This window comes from Mauremys reevesii, linkage group 4, assembly GCF_016161935.1.
Source record: "Mauremys reevesii isolate NIE-2019 linkage group 4, ASM1616193v1, whole genome shotgun sequence".
NCBI lineage: Eukaryota > Metazoa > Chordata > Testudines > Geoemydidae > Mauremys > Mauremys reevesii.
Window position 1 is genome coordinate 14707662 of NC_052626.1, and position 14387 is coordinate 14722048.

The window sequence follows — 14387 nt, forward strand, 5'->3', positions numbered from 1 at the left end:
TAGTCTCCTTCCCATGGGTCCAGATGATGAAGATGTTGTCAATGTAGCATAGGTAGAGAAGGGGCATGAGTGGATGAGAGCTGAGGAAGCATTGTTCCAGGTCAGCCATAAAAATGTTGGCATATTGTGGGGTGATGCAGGTGCCCATGGCGGTGCCACTGGTCTGGAGGTATATATTGTCACCAAATTTGAAATAATTGTGCATGAGGATAAAGTCACAGAGTTCAGCAACAAGATAAGTGCCTCTAGCTCAAGAGACAAAACAACACCATCTACTTGATAAATCTTGAAAGATTAAATTCTCCCTCTTGTAAGGCTCATAGTTGCAGACATGACATATAATTTGGCTCAATATTAGAATACTTCTGAACACTTGAATACCTGCACCACATGGGGGGCCAGTTGGTGTAAACTGGTATGACTCCATTGTTCAATTATACTGATTTACACCTGCTGAGGATCTGGCCACATAATTTCATTCTATGATCTAGCAAACTTCAGATTAGTGTTGTAGGAAACTCACCCCATTGTCATGAGAATTATGTTTTCTCAGGTGAAAGCTGTGCTATGGGTTGCACTTTATCACTTTGAAATAGGATTTTCCCAATTTTGCTAACTAGTAGCTTTCCTCAAACAGAGAAACATATGGCTCATGCCACATTGCTTTAAAATTCTTGGAATCCCACAGGATAGTTAAAGCAATTTTTTTTTTGGTACTGCTCTGATTTGGTGTCATGTCTGCATGCTCTGAGGCAGTCAGACACCTTAACAGGAAGCTGTGATAACTAATACAAGCTAGATTGCTATTACTTGAATGGTTCTCTTGCAATTAACCAATATTCATTATTGGTAAGAGGGATGTTAATATAAACTGTGCAAGAAATTTTACATTTACCCTTGTCTCCAAAGTGGTGTATCTAGTTGGGTCACCTATGCCGAATAGACAAATGGGAGAATTGGCCTGAATTCAATAAGATGAAATTCAATAAAGACAAGTGCAAAGCAGTTCACTTAGGAAGAAAAAATCAAATCTACAACTACAAAAAGGGGAGTAACTGGCTAGGCAGTAATACTGCTGACAAGGATCTGGGGGTTATAGTTGATCACAGATTGAATATAAGTCAACAATATGATGCAGCTTCAAAAAAAAGCTAACATCTCTCTGGGATGTATTAACAGGAGTGTCTTATGTAAGATGTGGGAGGTAATTATCCCATTCTAGTCAGCACTGGCGAGGTCTTAGATCAGGGGACCCCAACGCGGTGCCTGCGGGCGCCATGGCGCCTGCGGTGGCATATAAATGCGCCCACATCCTGGCCGTCAGTGGAGCATCCTCCGAAATGCCGCCAAATTTCTGCAGCATTTCGGCGGCGACACCTCTCGATGACACTGCTTGCCGCTGACAAGTGACGTCATCGAGAGTCGTCGCCGCTGAAATGCCACAGAAATTTGGCGGCATTTCAGCAGGTGCTCCACCGCCGCCACAGTCCTTCGTCTGGTGCCCGCCAGACGAAAAGGTTGGGGACCACTGTCTTAGATGGACTACTGTGTCCAGTTCTAGGTGCCACATTTTAGGGACGATGTAGGCAAATTGGAAAGAGTCCAGGGAGAGCAACAAAAATGATAAAAGGTTTAGAAAACTTGACCTATGAGGAAAGTATTAAAAAAAACCCAAAACCCTGGGAATGTTCAGTTTTGAAAAAAAGACTGAGGGGGGACTTAAGTCTTCAAATTTGTAAAGCCCTGTTATAAAGATGACAGTGATTAATTGTTTCCATGTCCACTTAAGGCAGGACAAGAAGTAATGAGCTTAATCTGCAGCAAGGGAGATTTAGGTTAGATCAGTGATACTCAGACCTCAGGGGTTCAGGAGCCAAATTAGCAATCAACAGTGCCCAAAAGAGCCACAGTAGTGTGAATTCATTGTTTCATTTACTATATACTCATAGTCAAATAGTATGTCGGGGAAATATGTAGTTTTTATTTATATAAATAAATATAATTATTCTCACAGCAAAATGACTGACGACATATTATTATTTTATCAACTACAATTGGTTAATATAGTAAGAGCATCCTGATTGGTTAATAATGAAATCACACTGTTCTAATATCATGGGTTGCAAAGAGCCACAGGAGACACATTAAAGAGCCCCTTGCAGCTTGTGCGCCTCAGGCTGAGTATCACTGGGTTAGATATTGGGAACATTTTCCAACACTAATAAGGGGAGTTAAGCTCTGGAAGAGGCTTCCAAGGAAGGCTATGAAACCCCCATCATCGGAGGTTTTTAAAAGCAGGTTGAACAAATACTTGACAGGGATGGTCTAGATTTGGTCCTGCCACAGTGCAGGGGACTGGATTTGATGACTTCTCAAGGTCCCTTCCATCTCTACATTTCTATGAGCTCAGATTCCAGTATTTCTGTTGTGTTGGTTTTTTTAATAAATCAGCTGCTATTTTTATATAGTACTTTTCACAAAATTGATTTCTTCCCCTCTTCAGTTGCTAAAAACAAAGAGCAGACTGTGTACAAAATATTTTTTCAAAAGCTTAAGTTTTAGAGAGAGTCAGAATTTTTTTCTGTCAAAATTCTGAAAAAGCTATTTTTAAATTTTTAAATAAAAAATGTGCCTAGAAAATTTAGACTGTTCATTGAAACCATTTTTTTTGGCCAAAAGGTCTTTTGGAACAAAACGGTTTCAGTGAAAACTGAAAATTTTCTAGGGCAAGCCAACCCCTTTACATGGAAAATTTTTATTTAATCGAGAACCAGTTTTTCCTTGAAACACAGTTTTGACAGGAAAAATGTTGAGTAACATTAATTTTCCCTGACCTGCCTTATTAAAACACAACCAGGTAACTTTCAAACTAGATTGGTTAAGTGGTATTTTGTTCAATAAAATGTACAAGAACATGAGTTTTCACACGACTTGAATTTTGAACACCAACATCAATGCTGCTGAAAGCATGGAAATATTGTGTAATGCAGGTAGAGGATATCATAAATAGTAAAAGCTAGTAAAAGCACTGTAAATTATTGAAGACAAAACCTCAGCTTTAAGAAACAAATTGTGTGTATTCAATTGCCTGAGGTTGAGCTTGACCTTGATTACTTACAAGGAGTCTTCATAATCAGTTTTCAGGGTAGGGTCCTGTGTATTTATATGAGCCATGCAAGTGGTATTTCCTCTGGATTAAGTTTAGACCAAGATCCAGCATTTAACTTCAGGGCTGAATCAGGGTTGGGATTTGGGTTGCATTGAACACTTGAGACCTGTTCTTGGGAGGTAATGGAACTAAAAGACAGAAATCTTCCAGTATCTGTTGTTCTCATGAGATTTCTGCCAGCATGGACTGAAGTTATAGCAAGGTCCTGACCATGGTATCTAAGAACTCTGTAATCTCTACATGGTGTTAGTATTAGGATCAAATAAACAAATCACAGAACACATCTCCTAAAAGGAAAAAGGGGGTGAATGCAAGACTCTATTCCCTGTTTACACAGACTCTTACCTTCTTACTGTATGCTTCCAATTGGCCACCCAGAATAGTGGCGCTAAACGTTCACAGCAAACGCCACAGAATCTCATGAGAATGCCTCTTCGTGTGAAATTCTGCCTGAACTGAAACATGGCCCTTTTGTGGTTCTGGATCTGACCCTGAATCAAAACTCTAGTCACTTTTCTTCCCAGGGACTTGCATCCGAATTGCACTGTTCCAGCTAGAAAATGTATAGGGGGGTTTAGTTGAAGCTTCCTCGATGTTCATGCTATGCTTTCTTTGGATCCATATTGATACGTTACTGTGCATACATAGCAAAACTTCCAAACTGGGGGCACAAATCTTCCATTCTAGGATCAAAACATGATGTAGGCATAATCAATACTTAAAGAGCTCTGGGCTATTTTCAGCAACTAGGTATAAAATGCATGGCGAGAATACAAGTGTTCTGGAAATGATCCACCTAAGGCAATCAGATAATTAAGACACCATAAATCTTAACATAAATACAAATCCTGATTTTGCTTTTGTATGACACCGGGCCCAAATTCTGCGCTGACCGATGCCCCATGTAGTCCTGTTAATCTCAGTAGGATTGCATAGTCGGTACAGAATGTTGGCCATTTTTAATTATACAGTAGCAGTGATCACAGTTAGTGCTGTTTTCATAAGCAACTCTTAAGACACTTTCTGAAGACTAAAAAAACGAAATGAAAAGGAAGTGACAAGTCTCATAGTTGAAGATAACTTCAGTTATTGCACTGAAGCTACATACACATTGTACCATGTAGACCCCTCATTCTGTGAAACTCACTAATGTAGTTCTCCACACTGATAGAGAACAGTATATGGGCCTTAGAGTCTAGGTCATGAATAAATTAGTTATGCTCCAAGACTATTCTGTTTCATTACATTTCTGCTCACACGTTGGCATGTGTTATGCCCAAAGAGGAACTCTAAGATATATATCAATTTAATTTTGAAGTATGGGGTTTTGTCTCTCTCAGAAGCGTAGCATATATATCGTGTGACGCAGGAGTTGCCATGGAAAATACATTGACTCAATCATTTATTTATAATAATTAGAACGCACGTCCTAGGCTCCAATCTAAACTCTCTCCCTCTTTTTTTTTTCTAACCAAAGACCATGAGAAATAGCATAACTAAGTAAATCATTGTAAATTACAGGGTATGAAGTAATGGGATAATACAATTTTGTTTTCTAAAATAGTTGAATATTCTTTTAATTCTCAGGCAGGGCTTTGAAATGGCAACACTGCAATGGTGTTAGCTGCTAGATTCCTGCCAGTGATGATATTGTTACTGCTGAAGTCTATCTACCATCTGCTCACTGAATTTTTGATGGATAAAGCAAATCTTATTTAGATCAGCTGAGGGTGAGGGTTTTTTTTGTTTGTTTGTTTTTTTAATTAATCGCTTTTGGGGAAGATTTGAAAAAAGATCAGTGACTTCTTAGGAAAATTTATACCTTGGAAAAAGCTACATGATTGCACACTGAGAATATACCTGCTAGGGTCATTTATTATTAAACCTGTTTATTACAGCAGTGCCTAAAGACCAACCAAGAATGGGGCCCCATTGTAACAGGCGCTGTGCAAACACAGTAGTAGACAGTCCCTGCCCCAGAAAACTTAGTCTAAAGAGGGGATCTAATTGGCTTAACCACAATGGGGGATTATATTTTCGGGGGGGGGGGGAGGAAGGGGAATAATGCAATAGATTTGTTCCGGGGCGGGGGCTACTATGGAAAGTCTTGTGTTTGCTTTAAATAAGTTCTTTAGTGCCCCAAAATGGACAAGACATCTCTTGGGATGTGGCAGCTGTTGGTCCTACACCAGGGACCCATGATGTGCATTTCATTATAGCTATATAGACCTAGGGTCTGATTATACACAGTGCAGGGCATCATTTTCAAAGTGTGTGTAACTATTCTCCCTCATCTAAATGGTAGTATTTTATGCTAACTTTTTAAAAAATCATCCTTGCCACCCTCATGTTGGCACACACAGCAGAAACCAGTCTCTTGCATTCCTCTGTCCATCTGCTCTCTGGTGTTGAGATCAACTGTTCCGGCCTCCTCGCTATGGCCTCTCCCTCAGGTTTCTCTTGGGTGCCCTTGTTTCCTCACAGCACATGACAGCTTCAAGTGGGAGTCTGTGTGTTGGCATCCAGAATACATACCACAAATACATCCAGCGTTTCCTTCTGGTTCTGGTGGAAATGAGCTGCTGGTTGGTGATCTCTCAGATCTCACAAGATTGATGACAAGGTTTGGAAGTGGTGATGCCTTGGGCACATAGTGCCCATGTGGGGCTGAGATTGGCCTTATAGCAACTTGTTGCATGGCAGGAGCTGCTGCCGCATGGGTCCTTTCCTCACACCCGCAAAGAGGACATTTGGAGTCTGCAGGCTTTTTACAGCCTTTGGGCTTCACTAGCATCCATGGAGTGGCCCTGTTGCTATTTGTTGTGAGGGGATTCATCAGCTCATGCATTTCTCTAGTGCTTAGGGAGCTGTTATTACCACTGTTTACAGCATTAATGTGACCATTACTGGAACACCATCTCCAGTTCTTATGTCCACACCTTAAAAGGGATGTTGACAAATAAGAAAAGATTCAGAAAAGAGCTAGAAGGTCTGGGCAACGTGTTTTCCAGTGAGAGACCAAAAAAGCTCACTCTATTCGGTTTAACTGAGAGAGGACTTGAGCACAACCCATAAGCGAGTAATATTTTTAAAGCAGGTGGCTCTTTAATCTAGCAGGTAAAGACATAACAAGACCCAGTGGCCAGAAGCTGAAGCTAGACAAATTCAGGCTAGAAATATGGTGTCCGATTTTAACAATGAGATGAATTAGCCATTGGAACAATTTACCTAACAATGAGGTAGAGTCTCCATTCTCTCACAATTCTATTGTCTGTTATGCAGGACATTGGACTAGTTGATCATAGGGCTCTTCTGACCATAAAAACTATGTACACCAAGTATTTTGTTTCCCATTTTGTTTCCCATTTGATTTTTGCTGGGAGCAGATTTGGGGCTGCTGTATTCCGTTCCTGGGCCAAATTCTCTGCTGGAGTAAAGATACCCAGCTCCACTGAAGTCTGTAGAGCGGTGCGAATTTACACCAAAAGAAAATTTACCTCTTGGGTTTTTGCTTGCAAGTAACAGAGAGGCAACCTAGGTGCCAATGTGACCAACTGCACTTAAGTGTTGGTCTTATTCCAGCAAGTTGCTTCAAGTTCCTCATTCTACAAGTTGAGGCAACATAACGTGCGGTTGATACACTGCATGCACTTTATAGTCTTAAAATGACCAAAAGAGAAAGCAAATAAATTAGATTATATAATTTACTGTTTAATGGATGGAAACCGTCAAGGTTTTACTTTAATCTCCAATGACATACCTGCTGGAGACTTTTGTCCTATTAGAAGCTGAAGGTCTCCTTTGGGTTTATTACCCTGTCCTCTCTTCATTCATTCAACAAACCACGTAAGCATTTCAGAGTTTCATTTCAATTTGGTAATGGGTCTAGAAAAAGCCATCTCTTTCCGTGATGTAGAGCTCCCCAAGAAGTTAAATCAATAGCATTTTAAGCATGTCACTTCCATAGCGTTTGCTTGAACTTTACTGGAAGAACTCTTGTAATTCTTCTCTTCCAACATTTTAATAGTCAAAGTTTGAAACAAAGTTTTACCTAACAGAAAATAAAAATGACTACTGCATAGTAGTTTTTAATTACCTGGTATCAATAGATAGCCAGTATTTTGCTGCTCTATTGGCTGTCTGGGATGTTAGATAGGTAAGAGTCTTTTAGATGTAATTAGAGGTGTGTTCCTCTATATAATTGCTAATTCAGGTAATTGACGGTGAGTTCCTTTTTGATGGCCTGATTTCGATCTGACTTATACTGGTTACACTCCCTTGCCTTCAATAGAGTTGCTCCTGATTTACAGTAGTGTAAATGAGGCTCCCTGTGTTCTGAGGAGTACCATAGCCTAATGGGTGCTCTTAGATCATTCCTTATGGCTCAGGAGGGAGAGGCTCAGGTAGAGAAGCTCACTGCATAGACCAGAAACAAGGACTAGCACTTTAGAGGGCTGGGGGGAAGATTGTGAGTTTATATTTAATTTTATTCCACATGTGACTAGTTAACAGAGAAAAAAGAGGGGCCTTGTGAGAATTACATGGGAGGCTGCTTTCAGGAATCAGAGCCTGTAGCAGAGTCCGCCTCCAGGCAACCTAACAAGCACTGCTGGGCTGTAGCAGGCAGCCTGATTGGCTCAGAAGACTGCCACTTAAGTCCAGCAGCTGCTCAGAGCATTCACCCACAGCTGCGATAGCTCCTCCTTGTTCTCAGACTTGTATCTGCCTTGGCCCCAACCGCGCCCCTGCGTTGCCTCACTCCGAGTGACCCGATTCTGACCAGAGGCGCCAACTCTTGGCTTCTAACTCCAGCTGTGACCCAGGGCTCTGGCACCTGGCCTCTGGACTCCAGCTCTGACCCTGGACTCTGATTTCCTGGCTACTGAGTCCTGCTCCAATCTCTAGACATGACCACCATGTCCTGGTCACCAACAGGTATATCCAATATCCAACCGCTACAACAACTGAAAAGAGCAGCAGCAAAATGTGATTAAAGGGGATTAAGCATGTGCTTGGCTGAGCTGGACCTGAATATTCGAAGCCCAAGGTGAGCATTATTGCCTTTTGTGTAGCATGAGCGTCTTAGACAGGTGAGGATCTTTGTTTTTAAGGGGAAACACACACACACACACACACACACACAAACACACACACACACACACACACACACACACACACACACTCGCTACAAACATGCAGACAAGGTCAGCTGCCTCTGGCAGAGTATTGAAGTATCACTTGTGCACACCATAGACAGTCTCTTACTTATTTGTTAAGGGTGTTACCTGGATCAGTAGTGAGGTGGTAGCTATGTTGATGGGAGTAAAGTCGGTATAACTACATCACTCAGGGGTATGGACATAAGTTGGTAGTGTAGACCAATCCTTAGAATCACTATCTCCTTTCCTCTATCTTTCACGTTCTGCTATGTCAGGGGGGTCGGCAGCCTTTCAGCAGTGGTGTGCCGAGTCTTCATTTATTCACTCTACTTTAAGGTTTTGCGTGCCAGTAATACATTTTAATGATTTTAGAAGGGCTCTTTCTATAAGTCTATAATATATAACTAAACTACTGTTGTATGTAAATAACGTTTTTAAAATGTTTAAGAAGCTTCATTTAAACTTAAATTAAAATGCAGAACCTCCCGGACCGGTGGCCAGGACCCGGGCAGTGTGAGTGCCACTGAAAATCAGTTCACGTGCCACCTTCGGCACGCGTGCCGCAGGTTGCCAATCCCTGTGCTTTGTGCTTCTCTTTGCCCAAAAACTGTGGTTGATTGCGACAATAATCCAGCTGCTGCCAGCTCCCTTGAAAACACAAACTCATACACTTGTCTGCTAGTAGATGCACACAGTGGCTGAGATTTTTTTCAAAGCCCATTAAACGTAATGGGAATTGTGTGTGCAAACAGCCAAAGCAAGTTTGCAAAGGTCAGCCAATGCACTGATACTAGAGCTGGTTGGAGGGCAAAATTTTCATCCTGCAAAAAATTTCAAGGTGGTTTTTTTTTTTTTTTAAATTCATTTTGCAGGGGGACAAAAAGTCAAAATCTTTAACTTTTTCATAGGAATGAGGTGCCAAAAAATTTCATTTTGGAAACACCAAGTGGTCCCCTGGCCAGCCTGTCTAGGCTCCTTGAAAGTTCCAGTGGAATTGACGCATTCCCTCAGAACATTTGGATTCCATTTCTGATTTCCATCAGAAATTTTTAAACCAGTTTTAGCTGCTACCAGTAGATTCTGCATACCAGCAGCCAGATACACACTGATTCACATGGCTCATCCACCTGTAGAACATGCCACATATTCATTGCATTAAATAGGATGAGCTCAAACAGAGAAAAAGTTCTTCAGCCCAGCTCAGATTTTTGCTTTTCATCTTTCATTGAATTCCTTTTGCCCTCCTCCCATGTCAGTATTTTTCCCCTCGATCCTATTTCTCCCTGCTTTCAGTTTCTCCATTGGTTTTAATTTAGCTCATCCTTTGACACCTTATATTCTTGAGTCCATGCACCCCTCCCTTTCTGGTTGCTTGTGTTGTGCAAAGATTAATTTTATAGCCATCTTCTATTGTAGACAAATTACACTTGGCTTTTTTTCTGCCATGGCGCACAATTGCTGAGACTGTTAGCTTTATAAAGTGATTATGGAAAAAGTGTCAAGATCCATTTAATTGAATCTGTAAATCAAACTGAAATTTTAGCACTATTTGCAATAAAAATAAGCGAGTGTAGGTGTAATCCATGACTCATCTATAACTTATTATCCTCCTTTATTGGTAATATGGAGGTGCCTGGAGGTCTCAGACAAGATCATGGCCCCAGTGTGCTAGGTATCATACAAATACATAGTAAGGGACAGTTTCTGTCTTAAAGAACGTACATTTGAAGTAATAAATGAAATCCACAGCATGACTAGTCTCATCCTGAAAATGATACACCCTCTTCTGCTTCAGCGTAAGTGAAAGTGGAAGGTTGTATAACTAAGGCCTGATTCTCATCTCACCTATGCTGTTTTTTCCATGGAGGTAACTCCATTGATTTCATGGGGGTTCTTGTGACTTATATATATGAAAGCACAAACAAAAAAGCATGAAACAATTAAATACGTTACAGTTTACAAAGATCAGCATCAGCACTTGTGCTGTTGGCTACAATATGTGCCAGGGTTTTTGGTTTACGTGAAGCTCAATTATAATCATTCTTGAAATACTGTCTGTGCTTGAAAAAACAGCAGAGCCATGTGACTGTGCATGGAAGGTTCTGTTTCCACCTCATGGAGTTTACCCAAGCCTACTGTGACGTTTGCAAGAGGTTAGGGGTCTTAGTTCACATGCTAATGAACATCACATACTTATTTCAGCATGGCTCAATTGCAGTCTTTACTCAGATGATTTTAGCACAGGTGTACAACCTGGATATTGTCAGAATCTCTTCTTGGTGATATGAGATGCATCATGGTAATCTCACTGAATACAATAGCTGCCCTGAAGCATCTCACTCAATAACCTGGAAAGCAGCTCCTGTTCTTACTGTCAGTTGTACAACATATGACAACTAGTCTGCAGCTTAAAGATCATATTTAAAAAAGGTCTTTAATATCTATTGATTCTGATTAATCATTACCCATTCTAAGCAGAAATATGCCCTTTTCTACCCTTTCTCCTTTTCAAAAAACAGCCTACACCCATATCGCAGGTAATCTCAGGAAATTGGTACTTATGCTAGCTGGGTAAAACACTCATTCAGTCTATTCTTTTCCTCCAAAGAATTAATTTGCTGCAAATACTTTCTGCCTAAAGAAGCCAAAGGGAAATCCTGCAATGGAGATTCTTATAGACCCAATATGGGTTCTAGTGATCCCTACTCTGGAATATGGCCATATTAACATACATATTGTACGTTTTGAGCTAACTTCAGAAATGGAAAAGAAATCTTCTGAAATAAATGGGACCGTACAAAGTACCAGGCTAATAAGTCAAGCCTCCAAAAGGTACCTGGGAGATGGGAGAAATTTATATCTCATATAAAGGAATATGAAGTTGAACAACTGAGTTGGAGGCAAGAAGGGAATCAATGTAGCACACCCTGAGCCACACACTAAGCAGCAAGGCAGAGCGTAGCGTCAGGCAATTATAAAAGTGAATGCTGTCCAAGACATAAAGCAAAAATTTGACCCCCTTGCCCAGGGACATAACATACACATATAGGCATGAGGGGATAGGAGCACAGTGTTAACTCTAGGGCTGGTTGAACATTTTCCATGAAAACTATATTTTTGATAGGAAAATTGGGTTTTTGATTAAACATTTTTTTTTGCAAAAAAGATCAATTTACCACAGAACATTTCAGTACTGAAACACTGTGCTGCTGGCAGGGGCGGCTCTAGGAATTTCGCCGCCCCAAGCACGGCAGCACGCCGCGGGGGGCGCTCTGGCAGTCGCCGGTCCCGCGGCTCCGGTGGACCTCCTGCAGACATGCCTGCGGAGGGTCCGCTGGTCCCGTGGCTCCTATGTACCTCCCGCAAGCATGCCTGCGGATGCTCCACCGAAGCTGCGGGACCAGCGGACCCTCCTCAGGCACGCCTGCGGGAGGTCCACCGGAGCCCCGGGACCAACAGACCCTCCACGGGCACGCCTGCGGGAGGTCCACCGGAGCCGCCTGCCGCCTTCCTGGCAACAGACAGAGCACCCCCGCCCCGGCATGCCGCCCCAAGCATGCGCTTGGCACGCTGGGGTCTGGAGCCAGCCCTGGCTGCTGGCACTCCCATGATGTACTGTAGCAGTTCAGCGGGAAGGGGGATTTCAGTGCATCATGAGAGATGTAGTCTGGTTGGGAACCCTGACCCATAGGCAAGAATAGGGGAACGAGGGCTCCAAACTACAACTCCCAAGAGGCACCATGATGATGGCTTTGGTTTTCAGGCAAATGTTTTGAGGCTTTGATATTTCACCTAAAAGTTTAAATGTTTCATGAGGATAAAATATAATTTTCCAACCAGCTCTAATTTTATCACACGTGGTGCGGGTAAAGTAGCAGGGAGCATGTCCAGCCTGCTGGGAGCTGGTGTAATGCACACCCAGATTGCAGCAGGGACTCGGAACATGTGTACTGAGGCTCTATTTTCATTTTCTGGGTTTGGCAGTAGCAGGATATGTAGTTGAGATCCCCAACTGGAGTGCTCACGTGAGCCATTAGCTCAGTTATTTATGTAGGTAGATGTTCCTTGTTAGGCTTCCCATTCATGAAGAGCAAAAACATATACATTAAGTCTGGATCTCTTTAATAGCAGATTAACGAAAACTACAAACAAGAACACAACACGTTTACATCCACATCTGCATAGATGTAGCAGGTGGCTGTGAAACAGTCATTCCTCAGAGTTCAATGCCCGCTCAGCAGAGCCAAGAGGTGCAGGCTGCAGCTAAGAGCCGGTTCCGGTTTCGGTGGTGCTTGATGTAGGCGAAGGAAGTCAGTCATGTAACTGTGGAATCCATGAGAGCAACACCGGCAGTGAGAGAGCCCCATCTCTTACTCTACTCTAGCAATTGCCATCTTGAACTGCCTGAGATCGCACAAGCATGTGCAATAATGGTCTCACTTAGGGCTAAGGCTGTTTATTTCCCAGCTTTATTCGTAGGACATGGGTCAGGATTCTGAATGGTAATACCCCATCACATGGCATATGTCAGTATCCATTGGCTCCAGTGCCTCCTTCCATCCTGTGGTTCAAAAATCAGAATAATATCTTCTATATTTACATAGCTCCACCCTGCCCCCACTCACTAATTCTAACAAAGTTAGCACTCTTGGGGGAAAAGTAGTAAATGACCTAACAGAGTGCTCCATCCGTCCGTGAAACAGTTTTCATTGACGAATCCTGGAAACTCGTGCCAATTAGAATATTGACAGAACAGGAAAAGCGTTGCCCTGCGGTGGAGCAACATGAAGCTTATGGTTAATGGAAAGCCTTTTTCACAGTGTGCTTTGTTTGAAGGTGCTGGGAAAATAATGATGATCGAAGTAGACAAGTGCTGTCTCTATGAGTTGATTGTGAATGCAATATGAGAGCATTGTAATAGTTCGTTAGAGTTAACCTCCCACCCCTTTGGTGATTCGGCAGCATGACCCTTCTGATGGAAGGAGCACCTTTAAATTTGTCACTGCTAGAAAGGCATGGATGGTGTGCTTATTGTCCATGTGGTGTGGGTGCTGTTTTGTGGCAACCTCTGTCTTTGTTGAACTGGGGCTTGCCAGAGCTGAAAATGATTCTCTACAATTTAAGCTAAGGCGCCAAGGCTCTCAAGCTGAGACTCACATCCTGTGTGGATCAGGCATTAAGGGGGATGTGTAAACACACACTGGCCTGTGGCTTATATTTGCTCATGAGCTTGCATATATTTGGCTAGTTAGGCTATTTCCCTACAAGTAATTTGAGTCTTTACTGGACACACCTGCTGCATAGTCAGCAATATAAATAATCACTGTAGGGATGTCTCCAAGCACATTTCCTGCCCTTTAACCATATGTTTGTTGCTGGCAGCTGAGCAATATCCGCAGCACCATGTCAGTCTGTGGGTTGAATAATTGTGCCCCTGTGTTACCCTGGAGCACTCCAGAGTTGGCTGATTTTTTTTTTCAGCTCTCTGGTATCTTTCTCAGCACTGGCAGCCCAAGAATTCATGGTCAGAAATCATGAGCTTTGCTGAAAGAGTATTAGGTTTGGTTTTTTTTTTTAAATTAGTTAGGGGTTTGTTTGTTTGTTTGTTTTGGTCTGGCTTCTGGTTTGTGAATGGCACCAACTCGACCCCCAGTTTCTGAGGCACATAATAAAACGTTAAAGATTCAGCCTGTAAATGCATAAAAAAGGTGGGGTGAGCCCAGCGCTGCGTAGCTTGATGGCTCCTCTCTGCTGACCCTGCTCCAAGATTCTTTTCAGAGCAGGCAGTGGTGCCCTGGTACTGTAGGCAGCTGCGGTAGATGTGGCCTGCAGCACCAGCTGCACAGTCACCTCTAGTGGCCAAAAGGGGACGCTGGAAATAGCTGAGGCAAAGTAGCTGTGTGTGCAATCATGTAGTTGTTCCCGAGATCAATGTAAGCACCTCCCAGAATGGACCAAAATCATGATACTCGTATAATATAGGGAGTGCAGGCCACACAGCTCTCTATTTGACTCTTTCAGAAGTACAGTGCTCCTTTGTCCAGCCCTCTGCTCGCTAT